Source organism: Piliocolobus tephrosceles, chromosome Y (genome assembly GCF_002776525.5).
Source record: "Piliocolobus tephrosceles isolate RC106 chromosome Y, ASM277652v3, whole genome shotgun sequence".
Lineage (NCBI taxonomy): Eukaryota > Metazoa > Chordata > Mammalia > Primates > Cercopithecidae > Piliocolobus > Piliocolobus tephrosceles.
This window is the reverse complement of record NC_045456.1, coordinates 25,574,961-25,590,922: the sequence shown is the minus strand read 5'-3', so window position 1 is coordinate 25,590,922 and position 15,962 is coordinate 25,574,961.

The window sequence follows — 15,962 nt, the reverse complement described above, 5'->3', positions numbered from 1 at the left end:
TTCCCATTGGAGAAAAAAAAAAAAAAAAAAAAAACATTTTGTATCAACTAGGAACCATTCAAGGGAGTGATAGACAGAGGGGATGAGAAGGCACTCACTAGTGGTGGGGGTGCTGCTGGGGGAGGTCCAGGGGTGAATGGTCATACAGGGAGTATGATTGCCATTACAAAACATGGACTATGTGTTAAGCAGGGAGGAGGTGATGATTTTTGGAGGCCCTGAGAAACTGACAAGCTGTCTGAATGGAGCTGTTTGGGTGACTCAGAAGTTACTATGATCAGTTGGGACTTGAAGTTGTTGGGTGTAATTACACTGATGGGTTAATAGGTGTCCCAGGGGCAGACCTGATACCAGGTTGTGTTGGATGCATGAAGGGGCTTGGAAAGTTAGGATGGTATTCGTGGTTACAGGACCATGTATGGGCTTTGGGCTTTTCATTGCTCATGTAATAGGTGAAGTTGAAAATGTAAGAATGTAAAAGCTGGATTGCATGTCCTGTTAGGGTATTCTTGATTCTATCAGAGTTGGGAAAGTCAACTAATGATTGCATATTTAAAATTTGGAAAGGGTCTTTTCTTTCATAATGGGGGTGGTAGGTTAAGTTAGTAAAGACCCAGTTTTTTGTGGGAACGGGAGTGGCAATGTAAGCAGTGACTGATAGATGTATAGCCAACAGTCATTTACCAGGGAAGGTTTGTACTTGTTTAACAAAGAGTGGGTTAAATTGAGAGTCTTGTAGAGGTAATTAGGAGCTAGTGAAAGGGGAGGGGTGACTCTATGGGGTATTGAAGGAAGCAGAACAGATAGATAGGCAAAGAGTAAGTAGGAAGCTAAAGAGGGTGCCCTGGAAGATGAGATTATTTTATCCAGTCTCAGTTAAAGGTAGGACTAAATTGCTTTCAGAAGGAAGGGTGATAGAAAACAGGTTGAAGTGATTAGAATTTTTATCCTGCAGGAGCTACAATATGTAGTCCTACTGCAAAGAGTATGGTTAGTGTGCTGCTTAATAATGTGATGAAACAGTAAAAGGATTCCATTAAAGAGGCAAGGAGAGGTGTTAAGATTAGGTAGGTTTCGCTTATCTTTTTTAGCAGGAAGGGGTTTTTCCTTAGGATCAGCTGGAGGAGTCTTTTTCATCTGGGATATTTCCTTCCGAAATGGAGATGCAAGTGCTCCAATGGCTTGCAGGTGTATTGAGGCTCGTCTGCTTGATCTTGGGACTCCTGAGCTGTCAGTCTCACCGGTTCCTCGGGGGGTGTCCAAAGTTTAATTCGGGTGTGGAGAATCCAAGATTCCACTCCTGCCACCTTAACTGGAGTCAGGGTAGAGAGGATTACTGAGTATGGTCCTTCCCATAAAGAATCCATAGATGGGGAGGTAGACAAGAGGGATTGGACCAACAATAGATCTCCTGGCTGAAATAACTCCATTTCCTTTTCTCTGTGACATCCTTCGGGTAGGTTAAGGTTTTGTTGATATTTTGCCAAAGAAGTTGTATCTTTGATCAAGTTGACCATCTCCTGATCAACTAAGAGGTCATTTGTGAGAAAAGGTCATCCATACAGCATTTTATATAGACTGAGCCTTATTTTGTAAAGAGATTTTTGGATTCTCAACAAGGCCATGAGCAAGAGAGTAGGCCATGGGAGATGAGTTCCTTGTGTTTGTTTCCTTCAGTGCCTCTTGAGTGTTTCATTTGCCTTCTCAACCTTCCCTGAGGATTGTGACCTCCAGGTATAGTGAAGGTGATATTTTATCCATAGTACCCTGGAAATTCTCTGAGTTATTGTGGCTTTAAAAGACAGACCATTGTCACTTTGTAAGCTTTGGGGAACCCCATATCTAGGAACTATTTCATGAATTAGGACTTTATCCACTTCCAAAGCCTTCTTTGTCCTGCAGGGTAAGGCTTCTATCCAATTTGTAAAGGTATCAACACAGACCAACAAGTATTGAAATCCTTTTGACTTAGGCATATGTGTGAAGTCTGCCAGTTCTCTCTAGGATAGAGAACTATTATTTTTTCCCACAGAGGGGTCTTGTGATGGACCAAGGGATTATTCCGTTGGCACATCTCACAGGATTTAATTATTTGTCAGATGGTCTGGAGGAGATTTGGGCCTGTAAATAGGGATTTGGCCATTTGATGAGTGTTCTCAATACCAATATGAAAACTTTGCTGGACAGTTTTAAGTATTTTCCACTGGTTGGTTTTGGGTATGAGTACCCTTCCATCTTCTGTCGCTAACCACCCTGAGGGGAGAAAACTATGCCCCTGTCAAAGTCCCCATTCTGTTTCACTCAGGGAATACTAGGGCTTAATCTCTTGGAGAGAGTTGTTACATACCAAGTGTCCTTCCATAAGTATTTATAATGGGAAGTTCTGCCTTGCAGCAATTTTGATCCCAGCGTCTGCCCAGATCCTGTCCTTCTGCCTCTTCTCCTTCCCCTTTTAGATGGCTTTGGCAGTGTAAGACGGCCACCTTCTTAGGTTTTTCCACTGCATGCAACAACTCCATGATTTCTTTGTGGTATTTAATGAAGATTTCCCCTAGAGGTTAGGAACTACCTTTTTTTCCATATTGCAGCATGGACAAGTAGGATTAGATAAGCATACTTGCTATCTCTATACACATTTGTTCTTTTTCCCTTTCCAAATTCTAAGGTTCAGGTAAGTGCCACTAGTTCTGCTAACTGTGCACTGGTGCCGGTGGGAAGAGGATTACTTTCAAGGACTGTTACATCACTAACTACAGCATAACCTGCTTTTCACATCCCATTTTCCACAAATGAACTTCCATCAGTATATAGGCTAAGGTCAGGACTACCTAAGGGACTTCTAAAATATCCTCTCAGGTGGCATAACTCTGGGCTACAATTCGTTGGCAGTCATGCTCAACTGATTCTCCATCCTCTGGGAGAAGAGTGGCAGGGTTGAAGGCTGCACATGTGCATATTTGAAGCACCAGTCCCTTAAGGAGTAGCACCTTATATCTAAGCAGGTGGTTGTCTGATAGCCATAAACTTTCTTTGGCACCTAGTATGCCATTTACATCATGAGTAGTACAGACAGTGAGATCCTTTCCTTGTATTATTTTAATAGCCTCTGATACTGAGATGGCCACTGCCACAACTATCCATAAACAGTGAGGACAGCCTCTTGCTACTATATTAATTTCCTTCCTAGGTATGCCACTAGTTGTGGGGTTGTCCCATGAGTCTGAGTAAGGGCTTCAAGAACTATTCCCACTCTCTGTGACAGATAAAGAGTTTTGTCCTGTGGGAAGGCTTAAGGCTGGAACTTGAACTAGGGCCTGATTTAAGGTTTTGAAGGTTGTTTCTGCTTCTGCTTCCCATTCTACTAGATGAGTATTTGCCCTCTGGGTCACCAGATTATAGAGTGGTCTGGTCATTTCACTGTATCTAGGGATCCATAGTTGGCAGAAACCAGTGATCCCAAGGAACTTCCACAACTGTTCTAATGTCTTAGAGTAAGGATACGCCAGTATTGGCTGTGCTCATTCCTTGCTGAGGGCCCTGGTTCCTCTGGTTAAGATTAGGCCTACATATTTGACATGTTGTGTGCAGTGCTGGGCCTTTGATTTAGATGTCTTCTACCCTTGATTATCTAGAAAGTTCAAGAGATTTAGAGTAGCCTGCCGACATGAGGTTCCAAACTAGTAGCCAAAAGTAAAACCTCTACATACTGAAGGACCAGAATGCCTAGACCTCAGAAGTGACCTAGATCTTGGGCCACTGTGTAACCTAACAGATGAGGGCTATCCTTAAACTTTTGAGGCAAGACCATCCATGTAAGTTGAGGAATATTGTCTGTGGGATCCTCAATGGCAAAGAGAAACTGGGAATCAGAATGCAGGAGAATGCAGAAGAAGGCATCCTTAAGGTCCAGAACAGTGAACCATTCTGTTTCCTCTGGTATTTGAGAGATCAGGGAATAGGGTTTTGGTACAGCTGGATATAGAGGAATTACTGTCTCATCGATGAGTCTAAGCTCTTGTACTAGTCTCCACTGACCATCTGGGATTTGTACTCCTAGAATTGGGGTGTTGCAAGGACTGCTGCATTTTCCTACTAAGCCTTGAACTTTTAAATATCTAAAAAGATCCTGTAATCCTTTATGAGCTTCCCTAGTAAGGGTGTGGGACTTTCAGGCATAACAAGAAAGACACATAAAAAGAGCAGATTCTCCCAATTACAACTGGGGAGGCGGGAGAAATACCTTGTTGCAGGCTGTCCCAGAATTCCATGGATGATAACAGACCTTGAGAATAGCCATCTGGGGCAGAAGATTAACACTGAGAAGGCTGTGCTTGTGTCCAGGAGGAAGTCCATTTTCTGGACCTTACTGGTTAAACTTGCCTAGCGCTCAGTGTGATGGTGATGACATGAGCTGGTGCTTACCCTGGGCACCCTCAGTCCTGTTATTGGATTATCTGGTTGGGGGCTTCTGGAACAGAGAATCTTCATCCTTTGGGGCAATACACCTTCCAGTGATTGCCTAGGAATAGTGGACATGGGCAAGGGGGTGGCTTGTTTCTCCTTAAACAATTTTTTTTAAGGTTTCCTTGTAAACCGCACTGATAACAAGCCCTACTGGGTGATTGGCTTGCTCCATTTTCTGCCCTCTCTAAACCACCAACGTTTGTTTGCCAGAGAGCCATGAATAAGGTTGCTGTCTTTCTCTTTTCTTGCTTTTCCTTTTTGGTCTGATCACTTTTGGTCCCTATTATAGAACACTGAGGTTGGCAGTTTTAATAATTCCTCTAGATTTTGTTCAGGGCCCAGGACTCACTTTTGGAGGTTTCCCATGATATCTGAGGCTGATTGGGTAATAAATCTATCTTTTAGGATTAACTGACCCTCAAGGGAGTTAGGGGACAGGAGATTATATTTTCTTAAGGCTTCCCATAGCCACTCAAGAAAGGCAGAAGGATTTTCTTTCTTTTCCAGAATTACGGTGAACATCATTGAATAATTCATGGGCTTTTTCCTAATTCTCCTTAGTCCTTCTAGAACACAGGTCAGCAGATGTTTTTGACTCCAGGCCTCATGATCTGAGTTGAGGTCCCAGTGGGGATCCATACTAATGATAGCTTGCTGACCGGTAGAGAATTTGTCCCTTTCTTCAGCTGTCATTGTATCATTTAATTGACTAAGATACCAGGGGTCCCCAAACTCAGACTGCAGCTAAAGCCACATTCTTTCCATTAAAGGCCAGGATTTGACCAACAATAGCATGGCATCTCTCCAAGTGAGGTCAAAGTTTTGCAGAAAGGCAGATAATGGTTGGGTTTGCCTTAGACCCTGTAGGACATGTTCTGCTATTGTGGGACTACACTTTGTCCATATTTTCTTGTAATTTTCAAAAACCTCTTAGAAGCTTCAGGTTTTTTCTTTGTTACAGACTTATATGAAATATACTATAGTTCTTATTTTGAACAACATGACTAGCTTTGTTCTAGATATATTCCTTCTGGTACCCTGCATTCCATAGCAAGTTATGGCTTATGTAACAACTGGCTATAACAATTTCAACTGTGAAGCAACAATACAATTACCTGGTTTCAAATCAGGTAATGGTTGGGTTCTCCTTCTCTTTCCTTGACTGCTTGAGCTGGAACATCAGTCTTTGAATCTTTGAGTCCTGGGTGCTCCTTGTTCTCAAGCCTTCAGACCCAGACTGGAATCTACATGACTGGATCTTGGGTTCTTAGACTTTTGAACTACATCACCAGCTTTCCTGGGTCTCCAGGCTGCAGAAGGCAGATTATGGGCCTTCTCAGCGTCCATAATTGGATGAGCCAGTATCTTATTATAATAATACACACATATACTATATATATATATGGTATCTAAAATACATAGATACAGATACATTACATCCTATAAGATTGATTTCTCTGAAGAACACCAAGTGGTTTGAGCTTGAAAAACACTACCCTAGACCACTCCATTGACTTTTTAGGGGTGGGCCATTGCCTAGCATACTACTAATTTTGTAATTACAATCACAAATTTTGTGATTGTAACAGTTTGTTGCAACCAGTTTTTGTGATTACAATCACTTTGGGATCAACTTAGGTGAACATCCCAGTCCACCTCTCCCACCTGCTTAACTTAGATAAGAGTAACTATATAGGAGAGACATGTGTCTGTGAGACTAACTATATGGGAGAGGCATGTCTGATGACAGTAACTGTATGCAGGAGGAATGTGTCTCTGTGTGCACATGGATGTCAGTGAACACACATGCCACAGCAGGGGAGGCTGAAGAGAGTAACTGTCTTCTTTTAAGTAGCCCAATAGACATCTTAGCCATTTGCAAAGGTGCCCACATTGTCCACCTTACAGAGGACACTCCAACAAACTCTCACACAGTGAAGACAGGCTCACCTGGCAGATAGGAGATTGCCCATACTCATGGCCTTTAATGATGCTGCCTGAGGCTACATGTTTTCATAACTTTGCATGCAGAAAAACTAGCTTCCTCATAACACACTTGTGTCTCAGAAGTACCTTGTTTACCTACAGTATATGCAATTCTAGTGTAATATAAAAATTCTATAATAACATAGAGTGAACCTAAGCTAAATATTTTTACAATTATGTACAGAGGAGAGGAAGAGTGTCCCAGAATTGCAAGATGATTATAGGTCCATATTAAATACCCCAAAACACTTTGTTTTTCACCTTTTTTCCTACTTGTATTAGTCAGTTCTCATGCTGCTAATAAAGACATACTCAAAACTGGTGATTTATAAAGAAAAAGAGGTTTAATGGAATCACTGTTCCACATGGCTCAGGACACCTCACAGTCATAGTAGAAGGCAAAAAGTATATCTTACATTGCAGCAGGCAAAATAGAATGAGAACCAAATGAAAGGTGTTTCCCCTCATAAAACTGTCAGATCCCTTGAGACTTATTCATTACCATGAGAACAGTATGGAGGAAATTGCCCCCATTACTCAGTCATCTCCCACTGGGTCTTTCCCACAACACATGGAAATTGTATGTGAACTACAATTCAAGATGAGATTTGGGTAAGGACATAGCCAAACCATATTACCACTTAAGAAAACTTGTTATTATCTATTTATGTTCCTGAAACAATGATTTTATTGTTTAATATAGGTATACCCCATACAGTATTTGAACCATACTTATATTTCAAATATGTTCATTTCTCTGAAATTCAAATTTAACATGGCATCTTATATTTAATCTGGCAACCCTATCTGGATGTCAGCATGCAACATAGTAGCAAGCCCAGATTAGATGTTCTAAAAATTTAAACGTTTGTGTTATCACTGTGTATACAAGGCAGAGAACTGAATGTGAAATATATAAAGGAAGCAAATCATCCAGAAAAGTACAGAAAGCAATGAGAAATCAGAATATAGCTCATTTTAGCCAACCTGGAAAACCATTAGGAAAACCTTATAAAAGGACAGCATTAATGGATGAGTTATTCCAGTGAGAAAAATGAGGGAATACACCCTTAGGGAGGTTAACCTGTACTTTTGAGCTTCCACAAAAGTCAAACATACTTAAGGAGGATTTCTGCAAACAAACTATGGATGATAAATTAGCTTATAAAACATTTGGTGTCTTCTTAGGTGACATGTGATATTCTTTACTAGCAAAACGGAAGACATTAATAATATATACTTTTTTCAGGAAATGTAGTCAATTTAGAAATACAAAGACTGTATTGCGGCACTATTCACAATAGCAAAGACTTGTAATCAACCCAAATGTCCATAAGTGACAGACTGGATTAAGAAAATGTGGCACATATACACCATGGAATACTATGCAGCCACAAAAAGATGAGTTTGCGTCCTTTGTAGGGACATGGATGCAGCTGGAAACCATCATTCTTAGCAAACTATCACAAGAAGAGAAAACCAAACACTGCATGTTCTCACTCATAGGTGGGAACTGAACAATGAGTTCACTAGGACTCGGGAAGGGGAACATCGCACACTGGGGCCTATCATGGGAAGGCGGGAGGGGGGAGGGATTGCACTGGGGAGTTATACCTGATATAAATGATGAATTGATGGGTGCTGACGAGTTGATGGGTGCAGCACACCAACATGGCACATGTATACATACGTAACAAACCAGCACGTTATGAACATGTACCCTAGAACTTAAAGTATAATTAATTAATAAATAAATAAATAAATAAAATACTATAAGCCTGGATGTCTTATAAACAACAGACATATCTCACAGTTCTGGAGGCTGGGAGTCCAAGATGAAAGTATGGTAGATTCAGTATCTGGTGAGGACCCACTTTCTGGTTCATAGACCATGCCTTCTCACTGTATCTTTAAGGGGTAGAAGGGGTGAGGGAGTTCTCTGAGGTCTCTCTTATGAAGAGGCTCATCCCATTCATGAGGCTTCACCCTCATGATCTCATCTCCCTAAGTGTCATCTCCTACTACCATCACTTTGGGGGTTAGAGTCTCAATATATGACTTTGGTGGGGGGGACACAGACATTTAGAACATAGCAATAGAGATAAAAACCAATGTCCGAAAAATAATTCAGATGAAACAGAAAGGCGGCTGTCAATGAATGTATTAAATAATGTAATAAATATATTTAATAACAAATAATGTAACTTATTACATTAGGTAATATAATAAACAATTAAGTTCAGTGAAAATAACCATTCAATCCAGTGTAAAATTTGATATTTAACCCATGGGTAGTAGTTTGCATCATTATCCCCAACTTCTCATCCTTCCTTATGTCTTTGTCTTTATCGCGTAAGTGTGTGGCTCTATTCTGTGGTCAAAAAATTCTGTGTTATTTCCTACTCAGGTCTCTAGTCTCCACCATGTGACTTGCTTTAACAAATAAGATATTACCAGTTTTGATGCAAATGGAACATTGGGAAGTTTTCATCTGATTTGGCTGGACTTCTCTTTTTTATTTCTGCAAATGGTACGACAATATGTCCAACCTAGTGAAAGAGTGTATTAATCCATTTCATACTGCCGAGAAGAAATACACAAGACTGGGTAATATACAAAGAAAAAGTTTCTGTAAAGAGAAAGAGTCTGTTGAGACTCACAGTTCCATCGGTGCCTCAAAATCATGGTGGAAAGCAAAGGATGAGCAAAGGCACATCTTACATGGTGGCAGGGAAGAGATTGTGTTCAGGGGAACAGTCCTTTATATAACTATCAGATCTCAGGAGACTTATTCATTATCATGAGAACAGCATGGGAAAAACCTGCGTGCATGATTCAATTACCTCGCACAAGGTACCTCTCATGACACGTGGGGATTATGGGAGCTACAATTTAAGATGAAATTTGGCTGTGAACACAGCCAAACCACATCAAAGGACCAAGAAAAACTTCCCCTTGCTCTCTGAGACTTCACTGAAAAAAATAATCACTGACATGAGACAGACTAATAGAAAAAAAAAAAAAGCATACAAAGTTATTAATGTATACACAGGAGCCTTTGGAATGAAGACTCAAAGATACAGGGGAAGTTGTTCATTTTCATGCTTAGGTTCAATGAATAATGGACAGCCATGTAGAAATAGGATTAGCCCGAAAGAGTGTAAGCTAATGCTAAACAGGTTGAGTGGGGATACCCAGCCAAACCTGTCTGACTGGATCCTTCTTGGCCTCTCTAAGAAGCATTTCTTCCTTCTGAGTATGGAGTGAGACCCTTTCTGTGAAGGGGATCTTAGGCTCTGCAGTCAAACCAGGTAGGTCAGATCATTTTTTTCTGTGACCTGTTTCTGTACAAACACGGGAAGGCAAAGTTACAGTGCTATTTTTAGGTTTTTATGCTGACTTCGGGGAAAGAAGGTTCTGGTTTCTAGAACTCACCTTGAGGAAGAGAAATTCTAGTTCTATGATGCCTGGAGGGAAGATGGAACTGAGAGACAGGAGGTCAGGAGAAGGTTAGGGAGAAATTTTTGCTTTTGAGGCTGCCTCAGAGGCCTTTGTTTTGGCGTACCATTTTCTGATTCCCAGCACTGGACTGCTGAAGGATGAGAAGAACCTGTATCACAGGAAGCCCAGTCAACAAGTGAACCTTTCTATAGTTATGAGTAAGGTCTGCTGACCTCCACAGAACCACCTCAGTGACTCCCCACTGGCTCCAGACAGATAAGCAATACACAATTTTGTCTGCCCCTGAGCCATGTGGTTATATGTTATGCAGCAGCAACATGGCAATGGATAACTGATACAAGAACAGGACAAACTGGAAATAAACTTAGGAACACAGTTGATTTACAGTATCCTATTTCTCTGCTCCTTGCCTACCCACACTGTAGGAAATCTAGTTCCTGATGCCTATCACCCAGAAATTCTTGTCATCCTAAGAAAAGTGTTCCTATGTGATTGGTAAGCTAGTCCTGATGGCTTTACAAGCACATCCATTTTGATTCTCTTCCTTGAGATAGCTGTGGTGAGGTTTCCTAATGCTGAAAATGCTGAGGTTCCTTCTCTGTAGCTGTTACCTACCCAAAGATCGTCAGTACTTCACAACGATACCTCCACCACTGATGCCAATGTCCATGACAACACTGCTCTTGCCTGTTTCCAAGAGCACAGGGGCCACTTTGCTTAATAAAGGTCTACCCATCACCAGAAATCCCCATTGGTGTCCATATAGATTTTACTAAAGCTCACAAACAACTCCTTGGTTATATTTTTTCATGTAGCTTATCAAAAAAGAAGTCAGCTAGGCATGGTGGAACACGCCTGTAGTCTCAGCTGCTTCAGAGGCTTGTTTGAACCAGCAGTTCAAGATCAGACTGGAAAACACAGCTAGACCCTATCTAAATTTATTTTTTAATTAGCTGGGTGTGGTAGATGTGTGTATCATCCTGGCTACTTAAGCTGAGGAATCACCCAAGCCCAACATCTTGTTGCTGCAGTTAGACATGATCATACTACCGCACTCCAACTTGGGCAAAGAGCAAGACCCCATGTCTCTAGGGGAAAAAAAATGAATAAAGTCGTGGTATGCTTCAACTTTCTTACATGTATGAAATAATGTGTCTGTCAGATATTTAATAACCTTCTATGATGGTGGTTGCTATTACATGTTACCACAAATTCAGTGACTTAAAACAAGACACATTTATTCTCTCCAGTTCTGAAGTTTACAAGTATAAAATGAGCATCACTGAGCTGAGATCAAGCTGCTGGCAGGGCGGCTCTCCCCTCTAAGGCTCTAGGGGTAGAATCTGTTCCTTGCTTGTTCCAGTCTGGTGGCTGATGGAATTCCTTAGCTGGTACCATATGACTTCAATCTCTGCTTCTGGCATTACATTACCTTTTACCTCTTCTGTGTGTGCCAAGTTTGCCCTACCTCTCTCCTTGATGTGGCCATTGCTAACCTCTGTTTTAAGTTGGTTGCCTCTTGTATTCAGTCATGGTATGGTGCACTTATTGTATCATGTATCTACTGCCATGTTGCTGCTGTGTAACAACCAGTGTCTCCCTGTTGTAGCTTTACTCTTCAGCAAAGTGTTTTATCTGTAATTACCACTCAATCAACGTGTTTTCAAAAGGAAAAATGCATGGTTCCTGGTGAATGAACTAGAATTAATCCTTTTATTCTCAGAACTAGCAAGTCTCTGTCACATTCACATGTACTTTGGCTTTGCAAAGCTCTTTCATCAAAAGCCTTTATGTTGATTTTTTTTCCTTCTGATATTTGCTATTTATGGATTACAGGGAGAGGTCAGCTTCATTTCATATTGACATAAACTTGTTAATTTTGCTTGATATTTAAGGCATTTACCTTCTTTATACTTTAATTTGAGAAAAGATTCATAGAAAATACGCATCTAATTTTGTTGATTTTGCTAAGGATTCAATGGACCTGCTAATTCTATATATATTTTTCATGTTGAAGCTCAAGAATACTTTTTAATTATAATTTTGACATTTCCTTCTATTCCCATCACTCTCATCTTTCACTAAGAACAGTACTGATTCTTGCTGAGGGTGGTGGTGTGCACCTGTAGTCCTAATTACTCCTCAGACTGAGGAAGATCTACCAAGCAAATGGAGAACAAAAAAAAGCAGGGGTTGCAATCATAGTCTCTGATAAAACAGACTTTAAACCATCAAAGATCAAAAGAGACAAAGAAGGCCATTACATAATGGTAAAGGGATCAATTCAACAGGAAGCGCTAACTATCCTAAATATATATGCACCCAATACAGGAGCACCCAGATTCATAAAGCAAGTCCTTAGAGACTGACAAAGAGACTTAGACTCCCATACAATAATAATGGGAGACTTCAACACTCCACTGTCAACATTAGACAGATCAACAAGACAGAATATTAACAAGGATATCCAGGAATTGAACTCATCTCTGCACCATGCGGACCTAATAGACATCTATAGAACTCTCGACCCCAAATCAACAGAATATACATTCTTCTCAGCACCACATCATACTTATTCTAAAATTGCCCACATAATTGGAAGTAAAGCACTCCTCAGCAAATGTAAAATAACAGAAATAACAACAAACTATCTCTCAGACCACAGTGCAATCAAATTAGAATTCAGGATTAAGAAACTCACTCAAAACTGCTCAACTACATGGAAACTGAACAACCTGCTCCTGAATGACTAGTGGGTACATAACAAAATGAATGCAGAAATAAAGATGTTCTTTGAAACCAATGGGAACAAGGACACAACATACCAAAATCTCTGGGAGACATTTAAAGCAGTGTGTAGAGGGAAATTTATAGCACTAAATACCCACAAGAGAAAGCAGGAAAGATCTAAAATTGACACCCTAACATCACAATTAAAAGAACTAGAGAAACAAGAGCAAACACATTCAAAAGCTAACAGAAAGCAAGAAATAACTAAGATCAGAGCAGAACTGAAGGAGATAGAGACATAAAAAACTCTTCCAAAAATCAATGTATCCAGTAATTTTTTTTTAAACATCAACAAAATTGATAGACTACTAGCAAGACTAATAAGGAAGAAAAGAGAGAAGAATCAAATATATACGATAAAAATGATAAAGGGGATATCACCAGTGGTCCCACAGAAATAAAAATTACCATCAGAGAATATTATAAATACCTCTCTGTAAGTAAACTAGAAAATCTAGAAGAAATGGATAAATTCCCGGACACATACACTCTCTCAAGACTAAACAAGGAAGAAGTTGAATCCCTGAGTAGACCAATAGCAGGCTCTGAAATTGAGGCAATAATTAATAGCCTACCAATCAAATATAGTACAGAACCAGACAGATTCATAGATGAATTCTACCAGAAGTACAAAGAAGAGCTAGTACCATTCCTTCTGAAATTATTCGAATCAATAGAAAAAGAGGGAATCCTTCCTAACTCATTTTATAAAGCCAGTGTCATCCTGATACCAAAGCCTGGCAGAGACACAACAAAAAAGAGAGAATTTTAGACCAATATCTCTGATGAATATCAATGCAAAAGTCCTCAATAAAATCCTGGCAATCCAAATCCAGCAGCACAACAAAAAGTTTATCCACAACCATCAAGTTGGCTTCATCCCTGGGTGACAAGTGTGATTCAACCTATGCAAATCAGCAAACATAATCCATTGCATAAACAGAAACAATGACCAAAACCATTTGATTAACTCAATAGATGCCAAAAGGCCTTTAATAAAATTCAACACCACTTCATGTAAAAAAATCTGAATAAACTGAGTATTGATGAAACATACCTCAAAACAATAAGAGCTATTTATGACAAACCCATAGCCAATATCATACTGAATGAGCAAAGTCTGGAAGCATTCCCTTTGAAAACCTGCACAAAACAAGGATGCCCTCTTTCACCACTCCTATTCAACATAGTGTTGAAAGTTCTGGCCAGGACAATCAGGGAAAAGAAAGAAATAAAGCATATTCAAATAAGAAAAGAGGAAGTCAAATTGTCTGGTTTGTAGATGACATGATTGTATATTTAGAAAACACCATTGTCTCAGCCCCAAAACTTCTTAAGCTGATAAGGAATTTCAGCAAATTCAGGATATAAAATCAATGTGCAAAAACCACAAGAATTCCGATACAGCAAGAATAGAGAGCAACACCATAAGCAAACTCCCATTCACAACTGCTATAAAGAAAATAAAATACCTAGGAGTATGACTTACAAGGGATGTGAAGGACCTCTTCTAGGAGGACTACAAACCACTGCTCAAGGAAATAAGACAGGACACACATTAAAAAAATAGAAAAACATTCCATGCTCATGGATAGTAAGAATAAGTATTGTGAAAATGATCATACTGCCCAAAGTAATTTATAGATTCAATACTATCCCCATCAAGCTACCACTGACTTTCTTCACAGAATTAGAAAAAAAACTACATAAATTTCATATGGAACCAAAAAAGAGCTCATATAGCTAAGACAATCCTAAGCAAAAACAACAAAGCTGGAGGCATTACTCTACCTGACTTCAAACTATACTCCAAGGCTACACTAACGAAAACAGCATGGTACTGGTACCAAAACAGATATTTAGACCAATGGAACAGAACAGAGGCCTCAGAAATAACACCACATACCTACAACCATCTCAACAGAATATATAGGTTTTGACAAACCTGACAAAAACAAGTAATAATAAATGGTGCTGGAGAAACAGGATAGCCTTATGCAGAAAACTGCAACTGGGCCCCTTCCTTACACCTTACACAAAAATTAACTCAAGATGGATTAAAGACTTAAATGTAAGACCTAAAACCATAAAAACCCTAGAAGAAAACCTAGGCAATACCTTTCAAGACATAAGCACAGGCAAAGACTTTATGACTAAAACACCAAAAGCAATTGCAACAAAAGCCAAAATTGACAAATGAGATCTAATTAAGCTTGAGTTTCTTCACAGCAAAAGAAGCTATCATCAGACTGAATCACCAACCTACGGAATGGGAGAAAGTTTTTGCAATCTATTTATCGGCCAAAGGTCTAATATGCAGAATCTGTAATGAACTTAAACAAACTTACAAGAAAAAAAGAACCCCGTCAAAAGTGGGCAAGGGATATGAACAGACACTTGTCTAATGAAGACATCTATGCAGCCAACAAACATGAAAAATCTCATGACCACTGGTCATTAGAGAAATGCAAACCAAAACCACAATGAGATACCATCTTACGCCAGTTAGAATGGCAATCACAAAAAGTTCAGGAAACAACAGATGCTGGAGCGGATGTGGAGAAATAGAAACACTTTTACACTGTTGCTGGGAAGGTAAATTAGTTCAACCCCTGGGGAGGACAATGTGGCAATTCCTCAAGGATCTAGAACCAGAAATACCATTTGACCTAGCAATCCCATTACTGGGTATGTACCCAAAGGATTATAAATTATTCTACTATAAAGACACATGCGCATGTATGTTAATTACAGCTCTATTTACACTAGCAAAGACTTAGAACCAACCCAAATGCCCATCAATGATAGATTAGGTAAAAAAAAAAAAAAAAAATGTGGCACATATACAATATGGAATACTATGCAGCCGTAAAATGAATGACTTCATGCACTTTGAAGAGATATGGACGGACTTGCAAACCATCATTCTCAACAAACTAACACAGGACAGAAAGCCAAACACTGTATGTTCTCACTCACAAGTGGAGGTTGAACACTGAGAACACATGGACACAGGAAAGGGAACAAAACACACTGGCACATATCAGGGGATAGGGGATAAGGGGAGGGAGATCATTAGGACAAATGCCTAGTGTATGTGGGGCTTAAAACGAAGATGACAGGTTGATGTTACTGCAAACCACTATGGCACATGTATACCTATGTTACAAACCTGCATATTCTGTACATGTATCCCAGAACTTAATATATAATTTTAAAAAAAATAGAGAAAAAGTATAAAATAATAATAAAACAAAAGA